Raw genomic sequence first — 12,289 nt, 5'->3', positions numbered from 1 at the left:
TGGGTGCCAAGGTGTGCTAGGTGGAAGCCCGGGTGGGTCGGCATCCCATGGGTGTCGAGTTGGGTGCCTGATGGGTGCTTCTTGTCAAGTTTTAGTCGTCGGGACTCATTTCGAGCCTTAGAGGTCGTTTCTTGTCCGGTTGCCCTGTCTTCGACCTGGGAACCCAATTTTGGTCCTCGGGTCCCATTTTTTTTTGTCTCGCATCCCACTTTTGGCCTGTGGCCTTTTCGGGGTCGATTCTCGCTTTGGGCATCAGAGCATGTTTCTTCTCCTAAAACCCAATATTTGTTTATTAAGTCTCGGAACACATTTTTGTTCTCGTGGACCCATCATGGGTCTTGGAACGCATTTGTGGTCCTTGGGTCCCATTTTGCATCCCGAAACTTGTGTTTTGGTGCTTGATCCCTATTTTGGGTGCCCACCTTGCACCAAGTGCGCACCCGGGGCAAACCGAGCGCCTTGGTGCACCGGGGCAAGATCGAGCGTGCACCCGAGGCGCCCCGAACATGCACCAAGGTGCACTCGGCCCACATGTGAGCGCAGGTCGTTGCGCCCGAGGTGGTGTGTGGGCACCGCGTTGCAGACGGGACACTGCACGCACACGACGCCCCCTCCAGGTGCACGCACGTAGGCCGGGCCGGGTGCACACCCGACGCCCTAGCAAGGTGCGCGCACCCGGGCAGGGCTCACACTTGGCGAACGGGGCGCACTTCGCGAGGGAGGGTGTGCACCTCGACGGGGGTGGGTGGCCGGGGTGGATTCGCACGTGGGTCGCGGTTTGCTAAGTACACACTGCGACAAGCTCATAACGGGTGCGATCATACCAGCATTAGTGCACCGGATCCCATCAGAACTCCGCAGTTAAGCGCGCTTGGGCCGGAGTAGTACTGGGATGGGTGACCTCCCGGGAAGTCCCGGTGTTGCACCCTTTTTTAGTTTTTCGCCGGGCGTCGCAATGCTATTTGAATAAACCTTTTGCCCGTTTGCGTTCTCGTCGGGGCCGGGCCGGGCCGGGGTGCGCTGCCCGCACTACCGCGCGCGCGGGGGCGACACCGAGCGCGCACCCGAGGCACCCCGAGCACACAGGCCACGGTGCAACCCGGGCGTTGTGCGCGCACCCCGGTGCGCCCGAGGTGCTGCGCGCGCACCCAGGTGAAATCGGTGTGCACCTCGGCCAGTGCGCGCTCGGTCGAGTCGCGCACGTTGGCCAAGGTGCACGGTGATGTTTCTTACTCTAAGGTTCCGCACCAGACGCCCGGGACAGGTGAGCGAAGCTGGGCGGGGCCGGGTGCGCGGCCGGGGCAGGTGCACGCAGCTGGAGAGAGCTTTGGAGCACACTTCGGAGCGCACCAATGATGCGCTCCATTCAAAAGTTTCCTGAAAAGGCAAAAAAAGTTGAGATTATAGAATTTCCCACTTGAGAGATTGTAAAAAAAAAAAATTTAAAATGAAGGAAACGCGGGTGCCAAGGTGTGCGCAGCCCAGCCAAGGTGTGCGCACCAAGGCGCCCACCCTGGCGAAGGTGCACGCAAGGTGCGCACCCGAGGCAAACCGGACAATTAACCCAACTTTCGACTTCGCGCGCACCTTGGAGCGCACTTCGGAGCGCTCCTTGGTGCGCACCAATCTTGGGCACCTCGGAGTGCACCATGGCGCCCACCAAGGTGCGCACCCGGGGCAAACCGAGCTCCGACTTCGTGCGCACCTTGGAGCGCACGAAAGGTGCGCACCATGGCGCCCACCAAGGTGCGCAGCCCAGCCAAGGCGTGCGCATCAAGGTGCGCACCCTGGCGAAGGTGCGCACCCGGGGCAAACCGAGCTCCGACTTCGTGCGCACCTTGGAGCGCACAAAAGGTGCGCAACCCAGCCAAGGTGTGCGCACCCCGGTCAAACCGAGCTCCGAATCGTGCGCACCAGAGGTGCACGCCATCGTGCGCACCTTGGAGCACACTTCGGAGCCCTCCTTGGTGCGCGCCGATGTTGCGCACCTCGGAGCGCACCCGGGGAAAACAATGCAATTAACCCGACTTTCGACTTCGTGGGCACCTCGGAGCGCTCTCGGGTTCGCACCTCGGAGCACACCGAGGTGCGCACCTTTGATGCGCTGCCTTCACCAATTTCCAGAAAAGGCAAGAAAACATTGAGAAGGTGTGCGCACCGAGGTGCCCACCCTGGCGAAGGTGCACGCGAGGTGCGCACCCGGGGCAAACCGGGCTCCGACTTCGTGCACGCCGCACCTTGGAGCACACTTCGGAGCGCTCCTTGGTGCGCACCAGGGCGCGCAACCCAGCCGAGGTGCCCACCCCGGCGAAGGTGCACGCGAGGTGCGCACCCGGGGCAAACCGGGCTCCGACTTCGTGCACGCCATGGTGCCCACCGCGGCGAAGGTGCACGCGAGGTGCGCACCCGGGGCAAACCGGGCTCCGACTTCGTGCACGCCGCACCTTGGAGCACACTTCGGAGCGCTCCTTGGTGCGCACCATGGTGCCCACCAGGGCGCGCAACCCCGCCGAAGGTGCACGCGAGGTGCGCACCCGGGGCAAACCGGGCTCCGACTTCGTGCACGCCGCACCTTGGAGCACACTTCGGAGCGCTCCTTGGTGCGCACCATGGTGCCCACCAGGGCGCGCAACCCCGCCGAAGGTGCACGCGAGGTGCGCACCCGGGGCAAACCGGGCTCCGACTTCGTGCACGCCATGGTGCGCACCGCGGCGAAGGTGCGCACCCGGGGCAAACCGGGCTCCGACTTCGTGCACGCCGCACCTTGGAGCACACTTCGGAGCGCTCCTTGGTGCGCACCAGGGCGCGCAACCCAGCCGAGGTGCCCACCCCGGCGAAGGTGCACGCGAGGTGCGTACCCGGGGCAAACCGGGCTCCGACTTCGTGCACGCCGCACCTTGGAGCACACTTCGGAGCGCTCCTTGGTGCGCACCATGGTGCCCACCAGGCCGCGCAACCCAGCCAAGGTGTGCGCACCAAGGTGCACGCGAGGTGCGCACCCGGGGCAAACCGGGGTCCGACTTCGTGCACGCCGCACCTTGGAGCACACATCGGGGCGCTCCCGGGTTCGCACCGGCGTTGCGCACCGTGGTGGGCACCTCGGAGCACACCAAGGTGGGCAGCGAGGTGCGCACCTTTGATGCGATGCCTTCACTAATTTCCATAAAAGGCAAAAAAAAAACGAGATTTTAAAATTTCCGTTTTGAAAGATAGTGAGAAAAAGGGAATGCTGGTGCCATCTTGAGCCCGCCCTGGTGCGCAGCCCAGCCAAGGTGTGCGCACCAAGGTGCCCACCCTGGCGAAGGTGCGCGCCCGGGCAATTAATCCAACTTCCAACTTCGCGCGCGCCAGGGTGGGAGCGCACCCAACAACCGGGCCTGGGAAGAGCCAATGCGAGAAACCCCACCAAACGCTCTGACAAAAAAAGAGGGGGCGCTCCAGTAACCCCGCTTCGGAGCGCACCCTGGGCAAACCCAGCCAAGGTGCCCACCCCGGCCAAGGTGCAGGCGAGGTGCGCACCCGGGGCAAACCGGGCTCCGACAACGTGCACGCCGCACCTTGGAGCACACTTCGTAGCGCTCCCGGGTGCGCACCTCAGAGCACACCAAGGTGGGCAGCGAGGTGCGCACCTTTGATGCGCTGCCTTCACTAATTTCCAGAAAAGGCAAAAAAAAAAGGAGATTTTAAAATTTCCGTTTTGAAAGATAGTGAAAAAAACGGAACGCGCGTGCCATCTTGAGCCCGCCCTGGTGCGCAGCCCAGGTAAGGTGCCCACCCTGGCAAAGGTGCGCACCCGGGCAATTAACCCTACTTCCGACTTCGTGCGCGCCAGGGTGGCAACCGGGCCTCGGAAGAGCCAATGCGAGAAACCCCACCAAACGCTCCGACAAAAAAAGAGGCGGCGCTCCAATAACCCCGCTTCGGAGCGCAGCCGGGGCAAACCCAGCCAAGGTGCCCACCCCGACGAAGGTGCACGCGAGGTGCGCACCCGGGGCAAACCGGGCTCCGACAACGTGCACGCAGCACCTTGGAGCACACTTCGAAGCACTCCCGGGTGCCCACCGGCGTTGCGCACCGTGGTGGGCAGCGAGGTGCGCACCTTTGATGCGCTGCCTTCACTAATTTCCAGAAAAAGGCAAAAAAAAATGAGATTTTAAAATTTCCGTTTTGAAAGATAGTGAAAAAAAAGGAACGCGGGTGCCATCTTGAGCCCGCCCTGGTGCGCAGCCCAGGCAAGGCATGCGCACCAAGGTGCCCACCCGAGGTGCACACCCGGGGCAAACCGGGCTCCGACTTCGTGCAGGCCGCACCTTGGAGCACACTTCGGAGCGCTCCTTGGTGCGCACCATGGTGCCCACCAGGGCGCGCAACCCAGCCAAGGTCTGCACACCAAGGTGCCCACCCCGGCGAAGGTGCACGCGAGGTGCGCACCCGGGGCAAACCGGGCTCCGACTTCGTGCACGCCATGGTGCCCACCGCGGCGAAGGTGCACGCGAGGTGCGCACCCGGGGCAAACCGGGCTCCGACTTCGTGCACGCCGCACCTTGGAGCACACTTCGGAGCGCTCCTTGGTGCGCACCATGGTGCCCACCAGGGCGCGCAACCCAGCCAAGGTGTGCGCACCAAGGTGCACGCGAGGTGCGCACCCGGGGCAAACCGGGGTCCGACTTCGTGCACGCCGCACCTTGGAGCACACATCGGAGCGCTCCCAGGTTCGCACCAGCGTTGCGCACCTTTGATGCGCTGCCTTCACTAATTTCCAGAAAAGGCAAAAAAAAACGAGATTTTAAAATTTCCGTTCTGAAAGATAGTGAAAAAAACGGAACGCGGGTGCCATCTTGAGCCCTTCCTGGTGCGCAGCCCAGGCAAGTTGTGCGCACCAAGGTGCCCACCCTGGCGGAGGTGCGCGCCCGGGGCAATCCGGGCTCCGACTTCGTGCACTGCATGGTGCCCACCAAGGCGCGCAACCCAGCCAAGGTGCCCACCGCAGCGAAGGTGCACGCGAGGTGCGCACCCGAGGTGCACACCCGGGGCAAACCGGGCTCCGACTTCGTGCACGCCGCACCTTGGAGCACACTTCAGAGCGCTCCTTGGTGCGCACCAGGGCGCGCAACCCAGCCGAGGTGCCCACCCCGGCGAAGGTGCACGCGAGGTGCGCACCCGGGGCAAACCGGGCTCCGACTTCGTGCACGCCATGGTGCCCACCGCGGCGAAGGTGCGCACCCGGGGCAAACCGGGCTCCGACTTCGTGCACGCCGCACCTTGGAGCACACTTCGGAGCGCTCCTTGGTGCGCACCATGGTGCCCACCAGGCCGCGCAACCCAGCCAAGGTGTGCGCACCAAGGTGCACGCGAGGTGCGCACCCGGGGCAAACCGGGGTCCGACTTCGTGCACGCCGCACCTTGGAGCACACATCGGGGCGCTCCCGGGTTCGCACCGGCGTTGCGCACCGTGGTGGGCACCTCGGAGCACACCAAGGTGGGCAGCGAGGTGCGCACCTTTGATGCGATGCCTTCACTAATTTCCATAAAAGGCAAAAAAAAAACGAGATTTTAAAATTTCCGTTTTGAAAGATAGTGAGAAAAAGGGAATGCTGGTGCCATCTTGAGCCCGCCCTGGTGCGCAGCCCAGCCAAGGTTTGCGCACCAAGGTGCCCACCCTGGCGAAGGTGCGCGCCCGGGCAATTAACCCAACTTCCAACTTCGCGCGCGCCAGGGTGGGAGCGCACCCAACAACCGGGCCTGGGAAGAGCCAATGCGAGAAACCCCACCAAACTCTCTGACAAAAAAAGAGGGGGCGCTCCAGTAACCCCGCTTCGGAGCGCACCCTGGGCAAACCCAGCCAAGGTGCCCACCCCGGCCAAGGTGCAGGCGAGGTGCGCACCCGGGGCAAACCGGGCTCCGACAACGTGCACGCCGCACCTTGGAGCACACTTCGTAGCGCTCCCGGGTGCGCACCTCAGAGCACACCAAGGTGGGCAGCGAGGTGCGCACCTTTGATGCGCTGCCTTCACTAATTTCCAGAAAAGGCAAAAAAAAAAGGAGATTTTAAAATTTCCGTTTTGAAAGATAGTGAAAAAAACGGAACGCGCGTGCCATCTTGAGCCCGCCCTGGTGCGCAGCCCAGGTAAGGTGCCACCCTGGCAAAGGTGCGCACCCGGGCAATTAACCCTACTTCCGACTTCGTGCGCGCCAGGGTGGCAACCGGGCCTCGGAAGAGCCAATGCGAGAAACCCCACCAAACGCTCCGACAAAAAAAGAGGCGGCGCTCCAATAACCCCGCTTCGGAGCGCAGCCGGGGCAAACCAAGCCAAGGTGCCCACCCCGACGAAGGTGCACGCGAGGTGCGCACCCGGGGCAAACCGGGCTCCGACAACGTGCACGCAGCACCTTGGAGCACACTTCGAAGCACTCCCGGGTGCCCACCGGCGTTGCGCACCGTGGTGGGCAGCGAGGTGCGCACCTTTGATGCGCTGCCTTCACTAATTTCCAGAAAAAGGCAAAAAAAAATGAGATTTTAAAATTTCCGTTTTGAAAGATAGTGAAAAAAAAGGAACGCGGGTGCCATCTTGAGCCCGCCCTGGTGCGCAGCCCAGGCAAGGCATGCGCACCAAGGTGCCCACCCGAGGTGCACACCCGGGGCAAACCGGGCTCCGACTTCGTGCAGGCCGCACCTTGGAGCACACTTCGGAGCGCTCCTTGGTGCGCACCATGGTGCCCACCAGGGCGCACCCGAGGCAAACCGGGCTCCGACTTCGTGCACGCCGCACCTTGGAGCACACATCGGAGCGCTCCCAGGTTCGCACCAGCGTTGCGCACCTTTGATGCGCTGCCTTCACTAATTTCCAGAAAAGGCAAAAAAAAACGATATTTTAAAATTTCCGTTCTGAAAGATAGTGAAAAAAACGGAACGCGGGTGCCATCTTGAGCCCTTCCTGATGCGCAGCCCAGGCAAGTTGTGCGCACCAAGGTGCCCACCCTGGCGGAGGTGCGCGCCCGGGGCAAACCGGGCTCCGACTTCGTGCACTGCATGGTGCCCACCAAGGCGCGCAACCCAGCCAAGGTGCCCACCGCAGCGAAGGTGCACGCGAGGTGCGCACCCGAGGTGCACACCCGGGGCAAACCGGGCTCCGACTTCGTGCACGCCGCACCTTGGAGCACACTTCAGAGCGCTCCTTGGTACGCACCAGGGCGCGCAACCCAGCCAAGGTGCTCACCCCGGCGAAGGTGCACGCGAGGTGCGCACCCGGGGCAAACCGGGCTCGGACTTCGTGCACGCCGCACCTTGGAGCACACATCGGAGCGCTCCCGGGTTCGCACCAGCATTGCGCACCTTTGATGCGCTGCCTTCACTAATTTCCAGAAAAGGCAAAAAAAAGAAAAAAATGAGATTTTAAAATTTCCGTTTTGAAAGATAGTGAAAAAAACGGAACGCGGGTGCCATCTTGAGCCCGCCCTGGTGTGCAGCCCAGGCAAGTTGTGCGCACCAAGGCACCCACCCTGGCCAAGGTGGGTCACGGGGTGGGTCCTAGGGTGGGTAACGGGGTGGGTACTAAGGTGCGTGCCAAGGTGGGTCATAGGGTGGGTGCCAAGGTGGGCACCAGGGTGGGTGTGCACCAACCCTAGCCAGGGTAGGTCACGGGGTGGTTGTCGGGGTGGGCGTCAAGGAGCCAAGGTGGGTGGCAAGTAGCCAAGTTGCGTGCCAAGGTGGGTGTCGGGGTGGGTGCCAAGGATCCAAGGTGGGTGCCAAGGAACCAAGGTGGGTGTCTGGGTGGGTGCCGAGGTGGGAGCCAGGGTGGGTCCCAAGGTGAGTGCAAAGGTGGGTGCCAGGGTCAAGGTGAGTGCCAATGTGGGTTCCAAGGTGCCAGGGTCATGGTGAGTGCCAATGTGGGTTCAAAGGTGCTAAGTTGGGTGCGAGGTTGGGTGCGAGGGTGGGTGGGTGCCAAGGTGTGCTAGGTGGAAGCCCGGGTGGGTCGGCATCCCATGGGTGTCGAGTTGGGTGCCTGATGGGTGCTTCTTGTCAAGTTTTAGTCGTCGGGACTCATTTCGAGCCTTAGAGGTCGTTTCTTGTCCGGTTGCCCTGTCTTCGACCTGGGAACCCAATTTTGGTCCTCGGGTCCCATTTTTTTTTGTCTCGCATCCCACTTTTGGCCTGTGGCCTTTTCGGGGTCGATTCTCGTTTTGGGCATCAGAGCATGTTTCTTCTCCTAAAACCCAATATTTGTTTATTAAGTCTCGGAACACATTTTTGTTCTCGTGGACCCATCATGGGTCTTGGAACGCATTTGTGGTCCTTGGGTCCCATTTTGCATCCCGAAACTTGTGTTTTGGTGCTTGATCCCTATTTTGGGTGCCCACCTTGCACCAAGTGCGCACCCGGGGCAAACCGAGCGCCTTGGTGCACCGGGGCAAGATCGAGCGTGCACCCGAGGCGCCCCGAACATGCACCAAGGTGCACTCGGCCCACATGTGAGCGCAGGTCGTTGCGCCCGAGGTGGTGTGTGGGCACCGCGTTGCAGACGGGACACTGCACGCACACGACGCCCCCTACAGGTGCACGCACGTAGGCCGGGCCGGGTGCACACCCGACGCCCTAGCAAGGTGCGCGCACCCGGGCAGGGCTCACACTTGGCGAACGGGGCGCACTTCGCGAGGGAGGGTGTGCACCTCGACGGGGGTGGGTGGCCGGGGTGGATTCGCACGTGGGTCGCGGTTTGCTAAGTACACACTGCGACAAGCTCATAACGGGTGCGATCATACCAGCGTTAGTGCACCGGATCCCATCAGAACTCCGCAGTTAAGCGCGCTTGGGCCGGAGTAGTACTGGGATGGGTGACCTCCCGGGAAGTCCCGGTGTTGCACCCTTTTTTAGTTTTTCGCCGGGCATCGCAATGCTATTTGAATAAACCTTTTGCCCGTTTGCGTTCTCGTCGGGGCCGGGCCGGGCCGGGGTGCGCTGCCCGCACTACCGCGCGCGCGGGGGCGACACCGAGCGCGCACCCGAGGCGCCCCGAGCACACAGGCCACGGTGCAACCCGGGCGTTGTGCGCGCACCCCGGTGCGCCCGAGGTGCTGCGCGCGCACCCAGGTGAAATCGGTGTGCACCTCGGCCAGTGCGCGCTCGGTCGAGTCGCGCACGTTGGCCAAGGTGCACGGTGATGTTTCTTACTCTAAGGTTCCGCACCAGACGCCCGGGACAGGTGAGCGAAGCTGGGCGGGGCCGGGTGCGCGGCCGGGGCAGGTGCACGCAGCTGGAGAGAGCTTTGGAGCACACTTCGGAGCGCACCAATGATGCGCTCCATTCAAAAGTTTCCTGAAAAGGCAAAAAAAGTTGAGATTATAGAATTTCCCACTTGAGAGATTGTAAAAAAAAAAAATTTAAAATGAAGGAAACGCGGGTGCCAAGGTGTGCGCAGCCCAGCCAAGGTGTGCGCACCAAGGCGCCCACCCTGGCGAAGGTGCACGCAAGGTGCGCACCCGAGGCAAACCGGACAATTAACCCAACTTTCGACTTCGCGCGCACCTTGGAGCGCACTTCGGAGCGCTCCTTGGTGCGCACCAATCTTGGGCACCTCGGAGTGCACCATGGCGCCCACCAAGGTGCGCACCCGGGGCAAACCGAGCTCCGACTTCGTGCGCACCTTGGAGCGCACGAAAGGTGCGCACCATGGCGCCCACCAAGGTGCGCAGCCCAGCCAAGGCGTGCGCATCAAGGTGCGCACCCTGGCGAAGGTGCGCACCCGGGGCAAACCGAGCTCCGACTTCGTGCGCACCTTGGAGCGCACAAAAGGTGCGCAACCCAGCCAAGGTGTGCGCACCCCGGTCAAACCGAGCTCCGAATCGTGCGCACAAGAGGTGCACGCCATCGTGCGCACCTTGGAGCACACTTCGGAGCCCTCCTTGGTGCGCGCCGATGTTGCGCACCTCGGAGCGCACCCGGGGAAAACAATGCAATTAACCCGACTTTCGACTTCGTGGGCACCTCGGAGCGCTCTCGGGTTCGCACCTCGGAGCACACCGAGGTGCGCACCTTTGATGCGCTGCCTTCACCAATTTCCAGAAAAGGCAAGAAAACATTGAGAAGGTGTGCGCACCGAGGTGCCCACCCTGGCGAAGGTGCACGCGAGGTGCGCACCCGGGGCAAACCGGGCTCCGACTTCGTGCACGCCGCACCTTGGAGCACACTTCGGAGCGCTCCTTGGTGCGCACCAGGGCGCGCAACCCAGCCGAGGTGCCCACCCCGGCGAAGGTGCACGCGAGGTGCGCACCCGGGGCAAACCGGGCTCCGACTTCGTGCACGCCATGGTGCCCACCGCGGCGAAGGTGCACGCGAGGTGCGCACCCGGGGCAAACCGGGCTCCGACTTCGTGCACGCCGCACCTTGGAGCACACTTCGGAGCGCTCCTTGGTGCGCACCATGGTGCCCACCAGGGCGCGCAACCCCGCCGAAGGTGCACGCGAGGTGCGCACCCGGGGCAAACCGGGCTCCGACTTCGTGCACGCCGCACCTTGGAGCACACTTCGGAGCGCTCCTTGGTGCGCACCATGGTGCCCACCAGGGCGCGCAACCCCGCCGAAGGTGCACGCGAGGTGCGCACCCGGGGCAAACCGGGCTCCGACTTCGTGCACGCCGCACCTTGGAGCACACTTCGGAGCGCTCCTTGGTGCGCACCAGGGCGCGCAACCCAGCCGAGGTGCCCACCCCGGCGAAGGTGCACGCGAGGTGCGTACCCGGGGCAAACCGGGCTCCGACTTCGTGCACGCCGCACCTTGGAGCACACTTCGGAGCGCTCCTTGGTGCGCACCATGGTGCCCACCAGGCCGCGCAACCCAGCCAAGGTGTGCGCACCAAGGTGCACGCGAGGTGCGCACCCGGGGCAAACCGGGGTCCGACTTCGTGCACGCCGCACCTTGGAGCACACATCGGGGCGCTCCCGGGTTCGCACCGGCGTTGCGCACCGTGGTGGGCACCTCGGAGCACACCAAGGTGGGCAGCGAGGTGCGCACCTTTGATGCGATGCCTTCACTAATTTCCATAAAAGGCAAAAAAAAAACGAGATTTTAAAATTTCCGTTTTGAAAGATAGTGAGAAAAAGGGAATGCTGGTGCCATCTTGAGCCCGCCCTGGTGCGCAGCCCAGCCAAGGTGTGCGCACCAAGGTGCCCACCCTGGCGAAGGTGCGCGCCCGGGCAATTAACCCAACTTCCAACTTCGCGCGCGCCAGGGTGGGAGCGCACCCAACAACCGGGCCTGGGAAGAGCCAATGCGAGAAACCCCACCAAACGCTCTGACAAAAAAAGAGGGGGCGCTCCAGTAACCCCGCTTCGGAGCGCACCCTGGGCAAACCCAGCCAAGGTGCCCACCCCGGCCAAGGTGCAGGCGAGGTGCGCACCCGGGGCAAACCGGGCTCCGACAACGTGCACGCCGCACCTTGGAGCACACTTCGTAGCGCTCCCGGGTGCGCACCTCAGAGCACACCAAGGTGGGCAGCGAGGTGCGCACCTTTGATGCGCTGCCTTCACTAATTTCCAGAAAAGGCAAAAAAAAAAGGAGATTTTAAAATTTCCGTTTTGAAAGATAGTGAAAAAAACGGAACGCGCGTGCCATCTTGAGCCCGCCCTGGTGCGCAGCCCAGGTAAGGTGCCCACCCTGGCAAAGGTGCGCACCCGGGCAATTAACCCTACTTCCGACTTCGTGCGCGCCAGGGTGGCAACCGGGCCTCGGAAGAGCCAATGCGAGAAACCCCACCAAACGCTCCGACAAAAAAAGAGGCGGCGCTCCAATAACCCCGCTTCGGAGCGCAGCCGGGGCAAACCCAGCCAAGGTGCCCACCCCGACGAAGGTGCACGCGAGGTGCGCACCCGGGGCAAACCGGGCTCCGACAACGTGCACGCAGCACCTTGGAGCACACTTCGAAGCACTCCCGGGTGCCCACCGGCGTTGCGCACCGTGGTGGGCAGCGAGGTGCGCACCTTTGATGCGCTGCCTTCACTAATTTCCAGAAAAAGGCAAAAAAAAATGAGATTTTAAAATTTCCGTTTTGAAAGATAGTGAAAAAAAAGGAACGCGGGTGCCATCTTGAGCCCGCCCTGGTGCGCAGCCCAGGCAAGGCATGCGCACCAAGGTGCCCACCCGAGGTGCACACCCGGGGCAAACCGGGCTCCGACTTCGTGCAGGCCGCACCTTGGAGCACACTTCGGAGCGCTCCTTGGTGCGCACCATGGTGCCCACCAGGGCGCGCAACCCAGCCAAGGTCTGCACACCAAGGTGCCCACCCCGGCGAAGGTGC

The 12,289-nt window shown here is 62.9% G+C and overlaps 2 non-coding genes across 2 annotated transcripts; both read left to right on the top strand.

The window, feature by feature from the left end:
- The first annotated feature begins 810 nt into the window (after positions 1–810).
- Positions 811–929, top strand: LOC131869240 (5S ribosomal RNA). Its single transcript, XR_009367632.1, has one exon. It is a non-coding gene; the product is annotated as a 5S ribosomal RNA (ribosomal RNA).
- A 7,817-nt stretch (positions 930–8,746) lies between these two features.
- Positions 8,747–8,865, top strand: LOC131869269 (5S ribosomal RNA). Its single transcript, XR_009367660.1, has one exon. It is a non-coding gene; the product is annotated as a 5S ribosomal RNA (ribosomal RNA).
- Positions 8,866–12,289: the final 3,424 nt, after the last annotated feature.

Source organism: Cryptomeria japonica, unplaced genomic scaffold, assembly GCF_030272615.1.
Source record: "Cryptomeria japonica unplaced genomic scaffold, Sugi_1.0 HiC_scaffold_240, whole genome shotgun sequence".
Lineage (NCBI taxonomy): Eukaryota > Viridiplantae > Streptophyta > Pinopsida > Cupressales > Cupressaceae > Cryptomeria > Cryptomeria japonica.
This window is presented reverse-complemented; position numbering and strand designations above follow the sequence as displayed.